We start from the raw sequence: 19,746 nt of genomic DNA on the forward strand, positions 1-19,746 counted from the left end.
GGACACAGGTGGTTGCCTACACTGAGCTGTGGGCACAAGGTGTGGCATTGATGGTAGGAATACTCGCTAGACACATCCACTGGCATGGAACCCGGGTCCCGGGGGTTACCCTTGAATGCAAAGGCGGGGGACGTGACCCCAAGGGAGGAAGGGAAGGGTTGTAGAGAGAGTTGGAGGAGGGGGTGGTAGAGATGGTGAGGGGAAAAAGAGAGAGGAAGGCACATAGAGGCACAGATGGAGACACACAGGGAGAGAGACACACAGGGAGAGAGAGATACACAGGGAGACAGACACAGTGAGAGAGACACCGGGGGAGGGAGAGGGAGAGACACAGAAACACAGGGAGAGGAAGAAATAGACAGAGACACAGGGAGAGGGACAGGGACACAGGGAGAGAGAGTGGCAGACACACAGAGACAGAGAGAGAGAGACAGACAGAGAGAGAGAAAGAGAGACACAGGAAGAGAGACACAGGGAGAGAGAGATAGAGACACAGGGAGAGAGAGAGAGAAACAGGCCAGGAGCCTTACTGGAGGAATAATAGAGCAAGCTGAGGAGGAAAGGAGGGGAAGGATGGAGAGGGAAGGCAACGGTACCTGCGGAAGGGGCCTTTTGAGCTCTGCTGCCCCCTCTCAGCACACCACCGACAGCAACCAAAGAGAGGAGCCAAGTCCTCTCTCTGCAGGTTTATATAAGGCTGTCGCTTCCGGCTACTCCAGAGCCAGCCCCCTACGAGGAACACATGTACAACTGGTTTGTTTGGCTGTTGCCAAGGACAGTTTTTTGTGTGGTTTCCAGGAGATGGGATGCAGGGCTGGGCACACATTTTCTGGTTATTACAGGGTAGAGGACACGTGTCCTTATAGAGCCCGCCGCCACCCATTCCCACAATAGGGAACACTAGATTCTGTGTTCTTCCCAGGTCAAGGGAGATGCAATTATAGATTGCAAAGTAGTTGGGGCCCAGAGGGGAGGTTAATTGTCGTGTGTGGGACAAGTGACTTTCCCGCGCCCGCCTCCCCACCCATGATGGACACACAAGTGGAACTTGTTTTGCAGGGCTCAGGGAGGACATAACAAAGTGGGGATGGATATTACAGGGTAGGACAAGTGGGTACAAAGGTCAGGCCAGATTGTTAGCTCTGGAATTCTCGTAGGTGGACGGGGAACAGGTTTAATGACAGGGGTGACTGTTTTCTTTTTTAGTCCTTTCCCAGGGCTGGAGGGATTCCACAAACCCCTTACATACCCTTGGTGTAGGGGACATAGTGGACTTTCCCAATGGCAGAAACTCAACACAGGTCCAAATAACAAGGTAGGGTCACCCCCCCACACACACAAAGACACATAAGACACAATGGCAATGATGGGGGGTGATGTCAAATGTGCCAGAAACAAAATACACACACTGGGGAACATGCAAGCACTTGACAGAAATAAACAGCTAGCATAAAGAGCGCAGTGGATATACAGTCATGTGCAGTGCAAGGTGTAAAATACATTTGGGTAACATGAAAGTCACGCAATACATTGGTAAAATGAAAACCCACAGTAAACAAGTAACATATGGATACTGCTATCTCCACACTGTGGAGCTCACGTTGCAGTATTCTGCTGTAGGATTCCCTACCTCTCCTTTGGATTGTTTCCTTCCCACTCACCAAATTAAGGCTGAGTTGGTTCATTGATTAGGCGGCCTTCCCAATTTGAAGTGAGCACCACTTGCTAATTTTGCAAGATTCATGCTAGTACTTACCCAAGCCTGAGCCCTGCAGGAAAGGAGCCAGAAACCCTGCCATGTCCAGTGATTTAGAATAGTCTCACACACAATCTAGATTTTTCTTTTGAGTTTCAGAAACTCCACGAATGACACTCCTTTTCCTGGACCCCATTGTTTAAGGGGAACAGGCCAACTGCTCGTCTGCCCCCATGTTCTTGGCACTTATGGGAATCAGGCATTTTGGCCAGGGAGCCCACTATACCACCATGCAAATTAAGTAAGGTATCGGGCGATGTGAGGGTGTTCCACTAGACAACCAGGCATGTTCCAGAATCAAGGAATTGGGGTGGGGATCAAGACCTTATGGGGGGTCCACTAGATTGACCACCAGGCAATTTCTAAAAAGTAGAAAAAGGAGAATGGGGATCAGCGACTTGGGGAGTTGGGGGGCGCTAGACCACCATTCCTACTTTGGCAAACATTAGTTTTAAACAGGTGGCCGACAGGTGGAAGTTAGGAATTTTTGTTGGGACCACAAGCCCAAGAGGATATTGCATTGTTTGAAGGAGGCTGCAGGGACAAGGGGGGCAGGGGCAGCATTGGCATTGTATTTTGAAGATGCCCCCCTGCTGGTGTCCCGTGTCATTGTTAGTGGATGGAAGAATTTCCTGAAGGGACTTGCCAGGGCTGGAGCCTTTTCCTCCATGCACCAGCCCGGGCACTGCCAGTGCTTCCCTCCGACCCCCCCGCCCCTATTAAGGCAATGGGCTCAGTGGTATCTACGTAGGTGTCACAGCCAGGTAGAGCTGGGGTGGTAACAAATGGGTCACCTGGTTACACCAATTCCATCTTTGAGCCTTCTAGTGGTGATTGCATCTTTAGGGTTATCTTGCTGCCGCACTATTTGCACTCTGTTTTATTGTTTTCGGAGTTCCACTTCCACCGGCTCGGCCTCCCTTGAACTTAGCTGTTCCAGAATGTCCCAAAACTGTGAGATTTCAGGCCCCTCTTTCCCTCCCTCTCACTCTACCTTTCCCATCGCCTTCTTTTGGGGCCCTACGAAGTGACTATGCATGTGGGTGGTGCTTTACAAAAGATAACAAGGTCACAGGGGCTCACAGGTATCTCTCGGCAGCTAACACTTATGTGGCCGGCAGGTGTGAGGCTCTGTCCTGGAACAGCCAGATCAAGGATGGGGGCAGGCTCTTTCACAGGACACAGCCTCTCTGCCACTGCCGGAAGGGGCCACCAACATAGTGTTGGGTGCAAGCAGGTGATTCATCAAGGGGCATTTCCCCTATCATTTGTCCCTCATATTTATGGCCTGCTTTATTTATTTATTTATTCATATTTTTAAAGCACACATCAGCCCTCGGGCATCGTGGCGCTGTTACAGATATACAAAGGAAGGTTCAGAAATTACATTGAAATGTGCATTTACAGTTAATCTTGGGGTTACAAAGACATTGTAAATTGTGGAGTACCTTAGGGTTAAGCAGGGCTGGGAATGTGCAGAGGCGATGTTGTCGATGGTGAAGTGAGTGTATTTGGGGTCGGGTTTGGAGAGTATTTCTTTGGGGCCTAGAATGATGCGATTTAGACAGAGACTATTGATTGCCATCCAAGTTTGGATGGTGGCATACATCTGGAGGAGAGCTTCTACGTCATGGTCGTGATCTCCAGTAAGGGGGAGGAGGACTTGGGTATCATCGGCATAGTATGTGTATGCTATGCCGAGCGGGTCCAGCATGTCGGAGAGGGGTTTGGTGAACAAATTATAGAGGGTGGGTGCAGTATATGAGCCTTGGGGGACTCGACATTTGATGGTGGTGGGAGCTGCATTGGCCAGGTCAGAATATACTTTCATAGCCTTTCCTTCTAGGAAAGAGGTTATCCATGAGGTGGCTTTGTGAGAAAAATGGGCTGCGTTGGACAGGTGGGAGGTGAGGATATCATGGTCGACAAGATCAAACATGGTGGAGAGATCAAGGAGGAGCAGGAGGGCAGGTTTGCCGTTATCCATTATTTTGGTGATTTGGTTCTTTAAATCCAGGAGGGCGGTTTCTGTGCCATGGCCTCTGCAGAAGTATATGGCCTCTGTATTGCCTCTGAGTTTTTTTATTTGCTGTCTCCAGTTCTTGGGTACGAGTTGTTACATGTATAAGTGATTTCAAGGAAAGGGGAGCTGACCCCTATTGGGGAGTGGGGTTAGGAGGCGGGGGGGGGGTGATGGTTGCCTTTCCTTCTTACCAGCAGAATGGAGGATGATGCAGGTCCTGGCCATATGGGACTTGGAACATTCCTGCGTGGTGTGAAATAGTCATGTGATCATTGCCAACAGCATGGCGAGTAGTGTCATGCCGTACGTGATGGAAAAGCCAATAAATAAGGGTGAAAGCCCTCCAAAGGGACATTGCGTCCCTGACAGTATACAGTTGTGTTAGTGCTTTATTGGTGCAGGGCCTGGTGTCATCCAGACCCCACTGTACACCACATTGGTAATGAGGACAGTGGCGGTCCGACCCCGCTAACGACAGCATCCGCCGTGTCCCGTGTCGCTACTGCTCCACATCTACAGCAGTGCAGAGTGGGAAGTGCACCGAATGACGGGACCAGTGCTGGCAGTGCGGCACCTAGATTTGGTTCCGGAGGAGCCAGAAAGGCTCCAGGCCGCTGCCCCAGCTGCACCGACACCAGCTACAGCGATAGCGCACTGCAGGGAATGCGGAGAACGGACAGCTGTGCTCTGGCACTGGGCCAACAATGGTGTCGGCAAGCAAACGTGAGTAGGCGCTGGAGCGCAATCTGCCAAGCCTCCAACCTCCTGAAAACACTCACAAAGCCTACTAAATCACCAAAGCCCTGCAGAAAGCACAGCATGGCTCCAATAAAAGGGTGGGAAGCATCTCCAAAGGACAACACGAAAAAAGAGCAAAATAAAGCAGGAAAAACTAAACGTGCACCTAGCACCACTAGGATCAAGGCCACGACACAGCTTAAACTGAGGCCAGTGCAAGGTCAGTCCAATCAAGGCCTACTGATTTGGCCCTACAAGGAACAAATAAAAGCTGACAACAAATGCCCAACAGCTAGGGACGGACGTACCCATCACATATGCAAGAAGGTGCCTAACAGTACTATAACTATAGTGAGCACATAGCCGCTACACACCGTAGTACAGACTACCCTGAACCCACCCACGGACTGCAGAGCAGCGAACACACCTAGTCATCATTGCAGCAGACCCATCAACGTCGCCCAGGGACCTCTCTGTGACAACAACGCATGCTTCTACTCTACACAGGGGACTTTCATGAGGCTGTTTGACCCATATGGGCCTGGTGCTGCACTGATATGGGAACTGTGGATACAACAGTTTGAATTGAGCACAAAGTCACGCAAAAATAATAGACCCCGAAGAAAGGCGCCCTCGTGCTGCGACTATTCAACGCCCTACCCAATTGCAGCACTCAGGACGACTGTGACACAGCCAAGCTCAAGTTAACCAGAGAGTTTAAGTCACAGCTCAGCCCAGACTTTGAAAGGTTCAAGATGAGCTAAGCCTGTCAACGATCAAACAAAAAGATAGCTAACTTCCACAGCCGCCTCCAAGAAATAGCGATAGGGTGCGAATTCCCAGATGAAGAGTTTACTGTTCGCCAGCTGGTAATCCACGGCCTATCATCAGAAAAAACTCTGCAGAGTAATACTATCGGAAACAAACCTACCACTTGAACGGATACTCACCATGGGACGTCAATGAGAAAAAACGGACGCATATGTGGCTACAATGGAGTTCATGACCAGATGACTACCTCTGGACTCGGGAAAATCCGGAGAATAGCATAGCAGCAATAAACACCCTCCGAAAGGGAAGAAACAAGCCAAGCCAGAAGCCGAGACGATCTGAATCATGCAAATGGTGCGGAGCGCCCTGGCATAAGGATGAACCATGCCACTAGGGGTTACCTGCCACAAGTGCAGAAAGTTCAACCATTTTGCAGCAGTATTCCTGAGCCCTCACCCCTGCAGCCAAACTGACAACAGCCACTGGACTGCCAGAACACTGGCGCAATGACCCCCACTGGGGGAACAAACATGAGAGCACTCCCAGCAGCAAGCCCCGTGCCAAACTACACCAACAGAGAAATCGAGAACGAGCATGTGCAGTGGACTCAGACAATGAAGACAGTAGCAGTGACGAGGAAGAGCACTAAGACGATGAATTGTTCCCCGGCAGGCCATCACGCCACTGGAAGCCAAGGAGAGCACGAGTGCAAATAAGGATCCACTTCGGGAGGATAGCTCAGGGGCAACGCGCTCACCTTGGAAGCAAGACGACGTGAAGTAACACAGGTTCGATCCCCGGGTCCACGTTTAGTAACCTCTAGGTATTAAGCGCATTATAAATAAACAATTACAAGCATCAGGTTTTTGAAGAACTGCACAGTAAAACTACACATAGACACCACGTTCGAATCGGGAGCCATCCGACATCGACGGGTTCTCTTCCACATGAGGGCTGAACTCAAGAAACTCGAAGATTTCAACACCATGGAGAAAATGACTGGTCTAACACTGTGGGTATTGCCTATGGTGGTAACTGTACATCCCAAGCAGCCCCAAGCCAAACGGATTTGCATAGACATGTGACTGCCAAACATAGCTATTGGAAGAGAAAGACATATCACCCCAACCATAGATGAATTTATCTTGGACCTTACAACCACCTTCAGCAAGTTGGATTAACGCTCTGGATACCATTAGATTACACTAGCCAAGGAATCGAGGTATATTACAACCTTCTCATCACACCTCTGACTGCAGAGATATCGACGTCTCAACTTTGGGATTTCCTCCTCAGCTGAGGTGTTCCAATACGAGATCAGAAAGGTTCTGCAAGACCGCCTCAGGGTGACCAATATCAGCCTCGACATTCTTGATTATGGTAACATGACTACCGACTCGCAGCGACGCTTCAACGTCTAGAAGACCCTGGGCTAACATTGCATGCAGAGAAGTGCGAGTCTAGGAAGAAGACACTCAGCTTCTTCGGGTATGTGTTCAATGAAAAAGGCGTGTCTCCCGACCAAGTAAGGGGGCAGACATTAAGAACGCCAAAGCACCTACTAACGCCACTGAAGTTTGCAGTTTTCTCAGGATAGCCACCTATTGCGGGAGGTTAATTTCTGACCTGGCCACCACCACAACGCCACTACGGGAACTTACCAAAATAAATGTCACCTAGTACTGGGGAGAAGCACACAAAGCTGCTTTCCGACAGATAAAAGACTCTTTGCTAGATGATGCAACCATGGCTTTTTTTAACACTGCCTGAGAAACAAAACTACTTGTTGACGCAAGCCCGGTGTGACTGGGTGCTGTCCTGACACAGAAAGATCGAGAGGGGACAATGCACCCTATAGAATGGAAGACTACAAATACCAGAATGCAATTCAGAGGATAGCTAAAAAAAATGGCCTGAGGGATTTGTAAATGTACTTTCAAGATTTAAAGACTCACAACAAAAGATGGGCCTCATTACAAGTCCAGCGGCTCACTCGGCTCACACGACTCGCGAACACAAGCTGATCGATACATCTGTGTACAGGCACGTACACAGACAAGAATTTAACATGACTCAGATTTACAAAATATGGATGTAATATGAGTTATGTGGTTCTGATTTTGCCTTACTACCGCCCTGAAGAAGGTTTAATCCGAAATGCATTGGCACTAGTGTATTATAGGCAATCCAAGATGGAAACTCATTTATCGATGTGCAAGATTATGTCATTTTAAGGAAAACTCCAGGAATGTGAATTAAACATATCCTGCTATAAAACATATACTTTTTGAATTAATTATTCAATTTTGATCAAGACTGTTAGGCGTACTTTATATTTTACAAATTAGCAGCAACCACATGGGGCTAACTGAGAAGCGCCATTCCTAATAAAGTAGAGTTACTTTGTTTTTGGATACTTCAAGTTCCTCATTACAAGTTTGGCAGCGTAGTAAAAAAGTGACTGCAAAATTCCGTTACTGCCAGTTTTTTGGGTAGTGACGGAATTACCGCCACTTTTACTACACCACTGAATTCCGAGTTTGAAGGCGAGTGTAGTATTTACCTCCCGCTAAACGCGAATTCTCAACTTTACGTCCAAGAATCTGTGAAAATACCACAGCAGAATTACAGCTCATGGTCATTCTGCCAAAATCGCCATGGAAAATGGGGATTTACACCACCTTGCCACCCCTGAAAAACCTGCAGTAACCCGTAGTAATACCATGTTACCGAGTGGCAGACACCGATGCTGGCGGTAATTTGACAGGTTTACCGCCTGTGACAGCCAACCTTGGAGGCACGAGGCACCAGCTGCTGGCTGAGGGAAAAGGGATTGTGATGCTAATTGCCGCAAGATGAATTTCATAAGATGAGGCCACAGTAGGAAGAATATAAGACCATTACCACACACGAATAATTTGTTTTTACACGTGAGTGGCATTCATCATTTGTCTGTCCTTTTGATTGAAACATTAATGTCTCTTTGCACTGTGAGATTTACTGATTGAAAAATACTGCTGAATTTTCTCGCAACTGTTACCATAGGGATAGAGGAAAATAGAACATGTGGTAATCTACCAGATTACTCCCAAAGTCAGTTACTGTTACCAATGATTGAGTACGAGGAATAATGACTGGCAAATAGGACAGATTATTGAGGACTAGGATGGATGGCTGCAGAGCAGGACTGAAGAATGAGACTGGGACTAATGATTGAAGATTAGGACTGATGACTGCAGAGCAGGACTGAAGAATGAGACTGGGACTAATGATTGAAGATTAGGACTGATGACTGCAGAGCAGGACTGAAGAATGAGACTGGGACTAGTGATTGAGGACTAGGACTGATGACTGCAGAGCAGGACTGAAGAATGAGACTGGGACTAGTGATTGAGGACTAGGACTGATGACTGCAGAGCAGGACTGAAGAATGAGACTGGGACTAATGATTGAAGGTTAGGACTGATGACTGCAGAGCAGGACTGAAGAATGAGACTGGGACTAATGATTGAGGACTAGGACTGAAGACTGCAGAGCAGGACTGAAGAATGAGACTGGGACTAATGATTGAAGATTAGGACTGATGACTGCAGAGCAGGACTGACGAATGAGACTGGGAATAATGATTGAGGACTAGGACTGATGACTGCAGAGCAGAACTGAAGAATGAGACTGGGACTAGTGATTGAGGACTAGGACTGATGACTGCAGAGCAGGACTGAAGAATGAGACTGGGACTAATGATTGAAGATTAGGACTGATGACTGCAGAGCAGGACTGAAGAATGAGACTGGGACTAGTGATTGAGGACTAGGACTGATGACTGCAGAGCAGGACTGAAGAATGAGACTGGGACTAGTGATTGAGGACTAGGACTGATGACTGCAGAGCAGGACTGAAGAATGAGACTGGGACTAGTGATTGAGGACTAGGACTGATGGCTGCAGAGCAGGACTGAAGAATGAGACTGGGACTAGTGATTGAGGACTAGAACTGCTGAGTGTGGGGAGAGCTGAGGATGTCATAGAATAAACACTGTAGAGGTGTGTATCTGATGTTTCATCCATAGGTGCCAGGATCAGTGCACACAAGTGGGTGCTGGCCTGCTTTTAGAAGCCTCCCCTTGTGAAGGTGAGCCTCTGCTGCCCCACTCATGGGCATCTCCTAGGTGCCCTGTGTAAGCGATTCGCCTTTCACTGCTCATATGTGCCCTTTGGAGAGTGTTACTGCTGACCATTCTTAGGTGTAGAGCAGGTGGGTCAGTGATGGATGCTCATTGATGCCTTGTGCATCATTGGGAGCTGCTTGTACATGCCAAGTGCAGTGCGCTGCCGGCTGCTCATAGGTGTCCCGTGCAGTGTGTTACTGTTGGCTGCTCATAGGTTCCCAGTGCTGCATGTTGCGGCTGGCTGTTCATATCTGCCCTGTGCAGCGTGCTGTTGATGGCTGCTCCTGGGTACTCAGTGCAGCGTGTCACTCGTAGCTGCTCATAGGTGCTCTGTGCAGCATGTCAATATCATTTGCTCATATGTGCCCTGTGCAGGCGAGTGGCTGCTTGGTGCTGGTAATAGCAGGATAGTTGTGTATTGCTACTCATAGGTGTCCAGTGCAGTATGACACTACTGGCTGATCTTAGGTGCCCAGTGCTGTGTGTTGATGCTGGCTGCTCATAAAAGTCCTGTACAGAAGTTGCTGCTGGCTGCTCATAAATGCTCAGTGCAAAATGTAGCAGCTGGATGCTCATAAGTGTCCTGCTCAGCATGTCACTGCTGACTGCTCATAAGTTATTGAACAGGCAAGTCGCTGCTGGCTGTTCAAAAGTTCCCTGTCTTGTATTGTATTGTACTTGTCATTTATATTGCGCCTTTTACCATTATTATAGTCTCAATGTGCTGGTAGTGGGACCGCCCTCGTTGGACCCAAGTCCAGATGTGTGCATTTGGCCAAATAAGGCTTATTAGGGCTATCCAGACTCTGGCAGAGAGCAGCCCATGCGGTCAGGCATGTGGATGGGTGCTGAGAGCACTCAGGAGATGGTGTGAGTGCACGAGTTTGTCATAGGTCTTTGCTGCATTCTGATGTCAGAGGTGTTGAGGTGTAGTCTGGTGTAAGTAGGTAGAGCGTTACGTGAACAGCACAACCCAATTTTGACATAGTCCTTGCTGTATTCTGATGCGTGCAGGTAGCCATGCCTTCGGCCAGTGTCTACCGGAGTAATGCGATATACGTACTTAGCAGATTCGGTGGTGATTTGTTGTTTATGCGCACACTGGTTTCTTCTGTCGATTCTTGCGGCTGCGATAAAACGATTAGCGACAGTGACAGTCTAAGCTCCAACTATTTGCAACAAGAGGAGCACGTGTTTTACTTCCAGGCTTCTTTTAGGTGGATAGCGTGGTGTGTTTACACAGATATTGTGCTCTTATTGTACCTTTTTAGTTGTTACCTTTACCGTGGGCGGCCCATCCTATAGTTCATACATGCACAATACTGGCCCATCCCGCAAGTACTTCCAGAGCGATTCCGGGTATAGTTCTTGATTACCCTCCTGGAGTAATGCACGAGGGACCCCCACCTGGCCTATTTGCATGATACATGGCCATGGCCCACGTCCTCCCATGACAATTCTCGGCAGTGCATCTCAATCTGTCCGATTGAGATGGTGGTGATTCTATCACAACCACTTTGAGTGTGATTTGCCTGTTCTCCCATACATGCCAGGTGCAGCATGCTAATCAATCCAGTGACATTTCATATACGAAGGGCTGTGATTCAGCTCGTGGTGCTTGTTGGAAACCAGGGTCATGATAGGTGTAGGATAGGGTGTGTGGTCCGGACCGCTGCAAAAGTGGCCGGTGCCACCTGGTGTTGAGTGTTTCCAAGTTCAGATTGGGAATTGGACTTTTTTAAGGAGGGGTATCAGGATAGGGTGGCAAATAGCCAGGTTTTGAGGACTTTTTGAGAGAAAGGTACTTCTCGGTGCAGCGGATTGCAGTGGAAGAGTGTTCCAGGTGGTGGGAGCTAGGATAGAGAAAGTCGACCCGCCAACTCTGGTGGAGCGGTAAGGGGGATAGCCAGGAGGAGAGCTGTGCACGATCAGAGTTTTCTGGGGGGTTGGTAGTGGATGATTGTGTTCTGAAGGAACTCAGGTCCTGTATTACGGAGGGCTCAGTGTGTGATGCACATGGCTTTGATGGTTGCCCATAGTCTAACAGGGAGCAAGTGCAGTACTTTGAGTGCGGTGGTGATGTGTTCTATGGGCGAGAGGGGAAGGAGCTGTCTGGCAGCTGCGTTTTGGACTGAGAGTTTCTTGAGCTGGCGTGCTGCGACACCGAGAGCAAGTTGGCATAGTCTAGGCGGGAGATGATGATGGCCAGTATTGCAGAGACTCTGTGCGGGTAGGAGAGGTAGGGAAATATTGGTTTTGTGATGTATAAATGGGAGTTGATGCTTGCGTCTTGACAAAGGCGGCAAATAGCGGCTCAGGGTAACTGAGTCGCTGCTGGCTATTTATCAGTACACTGAGCTTCTCACAGGTGACAAATGCACTCTTCCACTACCGGCAGCTCATAAGCGCACATTGAAGTTTAGTCTCTGCTGACTGCTCATAAATTCCCAATGCAACATCACTGCTATCTGATCATAGGGGCCCAGTGATGCATGTTGCTGCTGGCTGCACTTAGGTGTCAGCTGTGTAGCATGTCACTGCTGGCTGATTCTACATGCCCAGTGCAGATGAGACACTCCAGGCTGATTATAGGTCCTGGTTTTCATGTTGCTAATGGCTGCTCATAGATACAGTGCAGCATGTCACTGTGTCATATTCATCGGTGCACAGTGCAGGTTAGTTACTGCTAGCAGCTCATAGGTGCCCAGTGCAGATGAGTTACTGCTGACAACTCATACATGCCCAGTGCAGCATGTCAATCCTGGCCGCTCTTAGGTGCCCAGTCCTGAATGATTTTGGCTGGCTGATCATAAGTGCCAATGGCAGGGTGTTGCTCCTGGCTACTCGTAAGAGGCTCATGTCAGAGAGTCACTGCTGGCTGCTTATATGTGCTAGCTAGGGGCCTGAATAGGTGCAGACTGCTAAGAGGTGCCAACTATAAGGCATGCCAATGCTAGCTTATCATAGGTGCCCACTGTGGGTGAGCTGCTGCTGGCTGCTCAAAGATGCCCAGTGCAGCATGCCTCTGATGGATGCTCATGGGTGCCCTGTGCAGCGTGCCACTGCTGGCCACTTATAGATGCCCAGTGCAGCATGCCTCTGATGGATGCTCATGGGTGCCCTGTGCAGCGTGCCACTGCTGGCCACTCATAGATGCCCAGTGCAGGTGAGTGGCTGCTGGGTGCTAATAGGTGCACAGTGCAGCACATGCTGTTGATGACTGCTCATAGTTGCCCTGTTTAGCGTGTTACTGCTGGCTGCTCACATGTGCCTCGCGCCCCATGCCAGAGAGTCGGTGCTAGCTGCCCATAGGTGCTGGGGTGGTGAGAATGTGCTAGATGTCAATAGGTGCCATCTGTTAAGCCCGCTCCTGTTGGATAACCATAGCTGCCCATTGCAGGCGAGCTGCACCTGGCTGCTTCTAGGTATACTTCTCTCAGGTGACCTGTGCATCATGTGACTGATGGCAGCTTATAGGTGAGATGTATCATTGCTGGCTGCTCATAGGATGCCAGTGCAGCATGTGACTGATGGCTGCTCATAGGTGAGATGTATCATTGCTGGCTGCTCATAGGATGCCAGTGCAGCATGTGACTGATGGCAGCTTATAGGTGAGATGTATCATTGCTGGCTGCTCATAGGATGCCAGTGCAGCATGTGACTGATGGCAGCTTATAGGTGAGATGTATCATTGCTGGCTGCTCATAGGATACCAGTGCAGCATGTGACTGATGGCAGCTTATAGGTGAGATGTATCATTGCTGGCTGCTCATAGGAGCCCTGTGGATCGTGTCACTGCGGGTTGCTTATAGGTGACCGGCGAAGTGTGTCACTGCTGGCTTCTTATAGGTGCAATGTATCACTGATGGTTGTGGGTAGATGCCCAATGCATTGTTTCACTGCTGGCTGCTTATAGGTGCCCAATGCTGCGTGACATTGCTAGCTATCGGTGCAGTGCACCACTGCTGGCTGCTAATAGGTCCTCGGTGCAGGCGAGTGGCTGCTGACTGCTCGTAGGTGCTCAGTGCATCGCACCGTTAATTCTTGCTCATAGGTGTCCTGTGCAGTGTGTTGCTGTTCGTCGCTCATAGCTGGTCTGTGCCAGAGAGTCCTTGTTGGCTGCTCAGAGACTCAGCTGTGCATCATGTCACTGCTGGTTATCATAGGTGCTCAGGGCAGGCAAGTCGCTAGCCTGTGCATCAAATGCAATAAATAAATAAGTAAGTAAGCAAATAAATAAATAAATAAATAAATAAATAAATAAATAAATATAACCATTCTCCAAGTACATCTTCCATGCAACCTATAATCTTGTAAGTCTTTTGTATAACCATTAAGTTTGGAAGTAATCATGTAACCTACACTGTGATACTTCAGGGTCTAGGCGTATAATCACATGCAATACATAAATAAATAAATAATGTCGCTGCTGTCTGCTTACAGGTGCCCAGTAGAGCTTCTCCCTGCTGGCTGCTTATAGGCTCAGCCTGTCATTGCTGGCTGCTGATAGGTGCAGCGTGTCACTCCTTGCTGCTAATAGCCTATAGGTGCAGTGTGCCACTACCGACTCGCTCATAAATAAGCGGTTGCCAAAGCTTTGCAGTTGTAAATCTGTGCTGGTGTTGCATCCTTCTCATTTCCATCACAATATGACTGCTGAGACTCCAGGCCTGCAGAGTGCCCCAGGCAGATGAGGCCCGCATGGGGGGCAAAGAGACGAAGCAGAGCTGCTGGAGCTTTTGGTCCAGTAGCATCCATCTGCTGAGGAAGTCGCGTTCTACACGGACATCTGGTTCCTCCGGCCCAGGGACTGCGTGGAGAGGTGGAGGGGCGAAGGCAGGGGGCGGGGCGCGGTGATGTGTGGCCAGAGAAAATGATAAAAGAGTTTCCAACGCCGCACCGCCACCCTCTGATCCCCGCTCCATGTTGTAGCTGCATTCCTGTTCCAAACATTCGCAATATAAAAAGAGTGAATCGTAGCTTTGTGCAGAGGACAGTGTTAGTAAATAACACATTGATGCTTTTGACAAGGACGGCGCAGAAGAAGGGTAATGGGAGAATATGGGAAGGCCTTCCGGCGCGAGGGGATTATGCGTGGTTCTGTCATTTCAGTGGGGGCTGTTGATGTGTTGTTTTTTAAGGGTGGGCTGTTATTTCAAGTGGGCCCTGTGTTTTCAATGGAGCTGAATCATTTCAAGGGATGCTGTCATTTCAAGGCGTTGGTGTCGTTCCAAGGTGTGTGCGTGTGTGTTTCATGAAAGGCTTTGTTATTTCAAGGGGTGCTGTCATTTCAGGGGGGGTACTGCCATGTCAATGGGGTGCTGTCATTTCAATATGGTGATGCAGCCAGTGGTGGGAGTGGAAAAAAAGGAACTAGTAGTACATTATCTACATCCCAAAAGGAGAGAGTGGGATGTATGAGTAGTCAGTAATGCAAGGCGGACAACTGTTTGAAGATCTTTCAAAATGTGCCATTTTATTTTTAAAAGAAAATGTATCAAAATGCCTCACTTTCCCTGCTCTGTTGAGGAATTCCTTGCCTGCTCTAAAAGCTAAGTGAACACACTAATACTCTAACACAGGATAACTGGCCCTCACACTAAACAACAAACCCATCCATAAAAGGTATGGCAATTCAACAGAACATAAACAATAGGCACATTTCCTAAATGACCTTCTGAAGTCCTGCGTGATTTCCCTTCCGGAGGATTTTAAGTCACTTCATCACAATGCTCAACCGTGGAAAGGAAATGTCTTAATTATGTCCTTAAAGATGTAAAGTGAAAGCAAAAGTTCATCAACAAACAGTTCCAACTGTAACAATCTCCTGTTTTTACCAAAAATTCCAATAGAAAGAAAACCTCCCTTTTGATGAAGTTTTCCACTTTTCACTTCAAGAAAATAGCCCCAATGGTAATCCTGGCCATGATGCTTTGTCACTTCCACAAGGAGATGTGCCACGGTTCAAAAGAAAATGAAATATCCTTACTGGCAATGGTACACAGTTCTTGATTAACAGAATTCCTTGAAATATGGTTTCTACAGCCAAAATGGTATATTTGTCAGGATGACCTCTTAATTATTACCAACACACTGTGGGTAATAATAAGCAGCGCTCAGATACCTGAGGGTTCGTAGCGCTATATAAATGCCAAATTATTATCATTTATTATTATTAATAGTGCTACTTCTACTTCAACAACTACATTTCTTCTTATTTTACTGTGAGAACAGGCACTTTTGTCCCACAGTAGTTCACCTTGGTTTCAACGGCTGCAATATATAATCTACTGACAACCCCATGTGCATCGAGAGTTTCAATACTTTGAACTACTGCCACAACTTCAATGACTTTTAGACAGACTTTGAAAAGATAACTTTGACAATACTTCAACCGCTTCAGGTAGGCTAGGCACTCTTCTTTCAAACTGTTTTCTTCAAAGGGACAGCCTCTTAGCCTCTCTTGTCTTACTGACAATAATGGGAACCTGGGTTTGCCTTCAAGACCCCCTTCTCTCTGGCCCCCACATTCTTGGGGCATTACAGGGTAAGGCTACTTCAAAATTGTTCTTCACAAGCAGCCAATTCCCCTTTCCAAACTCTACCTGCGCCTTTCTGCCAGAATTCTGCCCAACAATTACCCAGAAGCCTTGGTGCCACTCTCTTAGCCTGAGATAACAGTTGTATACTTGTTGGTTTATGCCAATAAACTGTTAATAACTTCAAAGTACTGCTGGATTGTTTTAAACTCTGAGAAAGGTTCAGCTTCACAATTAATATGGGGCACCTCTTGGCTTTCAGCAATGCTTGTTCTCTTCTTCAGTCTTTTGTACTCTTGTGAATGAAAAGTTTGTCACTTCACTGGCTCCCAGTTGCTAACCGGATCATCTTTAAATCTATATGTATGGTGCACTGTGCCTTTTATGGCGTGGGAGCGGAGTACCTTCAGGACAAATTTATCCACTATGTTCCGACCGTCTGTTAAGATCCCATTCTGTGCTTCTTGTAGCAGTCCCTCGCTACCGTCTCTCAAGCCTTTTCTGTGGCTGGAATTACCTTCCTCTTGCCCTTCAGGGTACTGCGGATCATCTCACCTTCCGCAGACTACTGAAAACCACTCTGTTTTAGTATGGCTCTGACTCTGTAATGTTAAACTGTTATTTACTCACTCCACAGTGCCAAGATGCCCTTGAGCGTACGTGCGCTTTATCAAGTTTCTATAACATAACATAACATCCCTGACAGAAATATCACAAGACTGTAGTCATCGACATCTTTGATACAACTGTGCATGCAAATTAAGCAAGATACTATCTGACACACATCTCTTCAGAACATGTTTATTAGTGTTATCTAAAGCACATTTACAACACAATTAAAAGTATAGTTTAAACATATTTTGATTGGCAAAAACATTTGAACTGTGTAGGGTACTTTACATTGTCAATAGGTAAACATGCAATTTTGCTACATGAATGGTACAGAAAGTTAATCTATGACAGTCGACAGTTTAATATTAATTTTAAATGATTGTATCTTTTAATGAATACTTTTATTTGTAAATTACAGTAATTGAGCAAAACAGGGCGTAGGAAAGAATTTAGCTCATTCTCCTGCATGGCCCATGCAACGTCAGCGACCGCCAGACCGCCAGTAACAGGAAAGAAAACAAATGTTGTCTCAGAGTGTACCAATGATTCTAATGTAGCAGAGTGGCGGGCTGACTGGCTGCTGGCACTATATATTTGCCTGTCAAATCAAGTGATGTAGGACTAAGGGAGGGCCAGTGCATCAATAGTGACATTTTAGGTGACGGTTTTGTAGTCCACTAACAGATGATTACAAGTGTACACTATTTTCTTCCTACTCAAATCTGTCCCATTGCAAGGGTGCCACTTTTTCAAATAGTGTGATTAAGTACCCACTGAAATAAGAACTCCAGTTTTTGCAGTTAAATCATAGGGGGATTAAATAATTATCCAGATCACACACTTTGACTAACAGTGAAGTAGGGATGTTAACCCACTGTGCAAATTAGACCACATGCTTTCCAAGCTATAATTGGTACAAATATTTAGGTAACAGATTTCAAGGCCCACAATCATCCGGTCTTATAGAGTTTACTTACAAAATACACAAATTGCACAGTAAAGCCACATGACAACATGTAAATCCTTATAGCAACATGTTAAGCCAAAAGAATATCATTGTGACTTTAATTTTCACATGCTAAATGGTAAACTCTAAGTCCCGGAATGCAAGATAATGCAAAGCTGAATAATCTATTTAACCCGCTGTACTTTCATGGATTTAAGACATGCAATAAAAGAGGTTGTTTAATAAACTCTGATAGAAATGAAAATTATTTGTTACAAAGAACATTTGATTTGTGACTTAAAACAACTTTATTTTTCATGTCTTGCTAGTAGACATCATGGATATCAACAAATCTTTAAATTAGTGCTTTGCGTTGCTCACTTTAACTATCATAGTTAAAGGTAAATGGTGCTTTGCAAGGTCTTACAGTTGGAAATGTGCCCTCAGGCATATGAAAGGCTACACCACTGATAAAAGAAATGTCTTTGCAGGTCATTAAGATTCTCAGGCTGCAAAGCCATGGATGGGTGCTGTGTGTGTGTGTCTCTGCTAGGCCGTGACTTGGCAAACTGGCAGTTCTTGAATGTCTGATCCAGGCAGATTCTATATTTGGCTCTAGAGAAAGTAAAAGCATCCAGGACGCTTTTCTTGATCCTTTGAACTAAAGGTACTCTCTGTAAAAAAAAGTGAACAAACTGGTGGTAGGAGTGTGTTGTTGCCAAGGACCGGCTCATGGACTTACGGTCGGCAACGCCGTACATTAAATAACACATGACACGCAGATGTGGGACAGCAACCTCTCTCTTTATTTCTAATTAGCTAATGCCCTTCCTGCAGGAAACACCCCTGACGTATTTCCTGCCAGGCAACAATAAACATGAACAGGGGCTTCAGAGCCCATGAACACTAGAACGCTACATCTGCCCCCCACATAAACCACAACCTGTATTTATTCATTCTATTTCTTCAATCCACCTCGAGGGTCGACGCTTGGACGGGCTTCGACCAGGTGGCTGCTCTGTTACCTCATAATCGCTGTGTCAGAAATGTCCACATAAGCATTCTTGCAGTCGGAACAGCTGTCCGATGGATCACCCTTCGCTGAGGTCTTCTTCTGATGATATCTCTGCAGTATAAGGTTGACCAACCTTCTGAAAGAAAGACGAGTTCCGGGTGATAGAGGGAGCACCAGTCCCTGCTGAGAGCATTGGCTCTTTGATGTCCGTCACTTGCAGTCGCTTGGGATGGAACTCGGGCATGCCCTTCTAGGTCTGTTTCTGACATATCAGCACTGCACCACCTACGTGGATATCATGCTCTCTTGCTCTTCTCCTTGCATAGTTTTTCATTTTCTGTTTGCTGAGGCTTGTCTGATTCATGGGCATGTCTTGTCCTATCTTCCTCCGGAGCCATGCCTGGGACATGAGGCAAGCACGTGTGAATCGTGTGATTGAACATGAGCCCTGAGGGACATACCCCTGTGGTGCTGTGTGGGGTGTTCCTGTAATCCCTCAGTAGCACACAGGTAGCTTGCACGAAAGACCCTTTGGTGATGGTACATACCTGTAATGTGAGTTTGATGTTAGCCATGAAACGTTATACCATTCCATTGGCCTTGAGCCTTAGCAGTGTGATAATCCTATGCTGAAAACTCAAATGCTCAGCGAACATGTTAAATTCCTGTCTGCTGAAAGGGGGACCATTGTCTGTCTTTACCACCGAGGGGACACCATAATCCACGAAGGTCTTGTGGAGTGCGGGAATGATGGCATGTGCACTCGTGGAAGATACCAAATCAACTTCAGGGTATCGGACCGTCTCACCAATGGCCACCAGTACATATTTCCCATTTGCCAGGGGCCCAAACAGGTCAACTGCCACCTTGTCTTATACACCCAACAGCATGGGGGTAATCTGTAATGGTTGAGGTAACATGAAGGATGCCACATCCTTGCACACCATGCAGTCTTTCAGCGCTGCCTGAATGTTGGAGTCCATTTTGGCAAAACCACACCATGGTCCTTGTTTGCCGCTTCGTTGATACAATGCCACTGTGACCCCGTGTGCGAGGTCTATGATGCGGTCTTGCAAAGAGAGTGGAATGACAATCCTGTTTTCTTTTAGAATTAGCCCTTGCGCCGACGTGAACAGTACATCCTTCATGAGTGTGAACGTTTGCATCATCTTCTGCTG

This window comes from Ambystoma mexicanum, chromosome 13, assembly GCF_040938575.1.
Source record: "Ambystoma mexicanum isolate Mex_15411 chromosome 13, UKY_AmexF1_1, whole genome shotgun sequence".
Lineage (NCBI taxonomy): Eukaryota > Metazoa > Chordata > Amphibia > Caudata > Ambystomatidae > Ambystoma > Ambystoma mexicanum.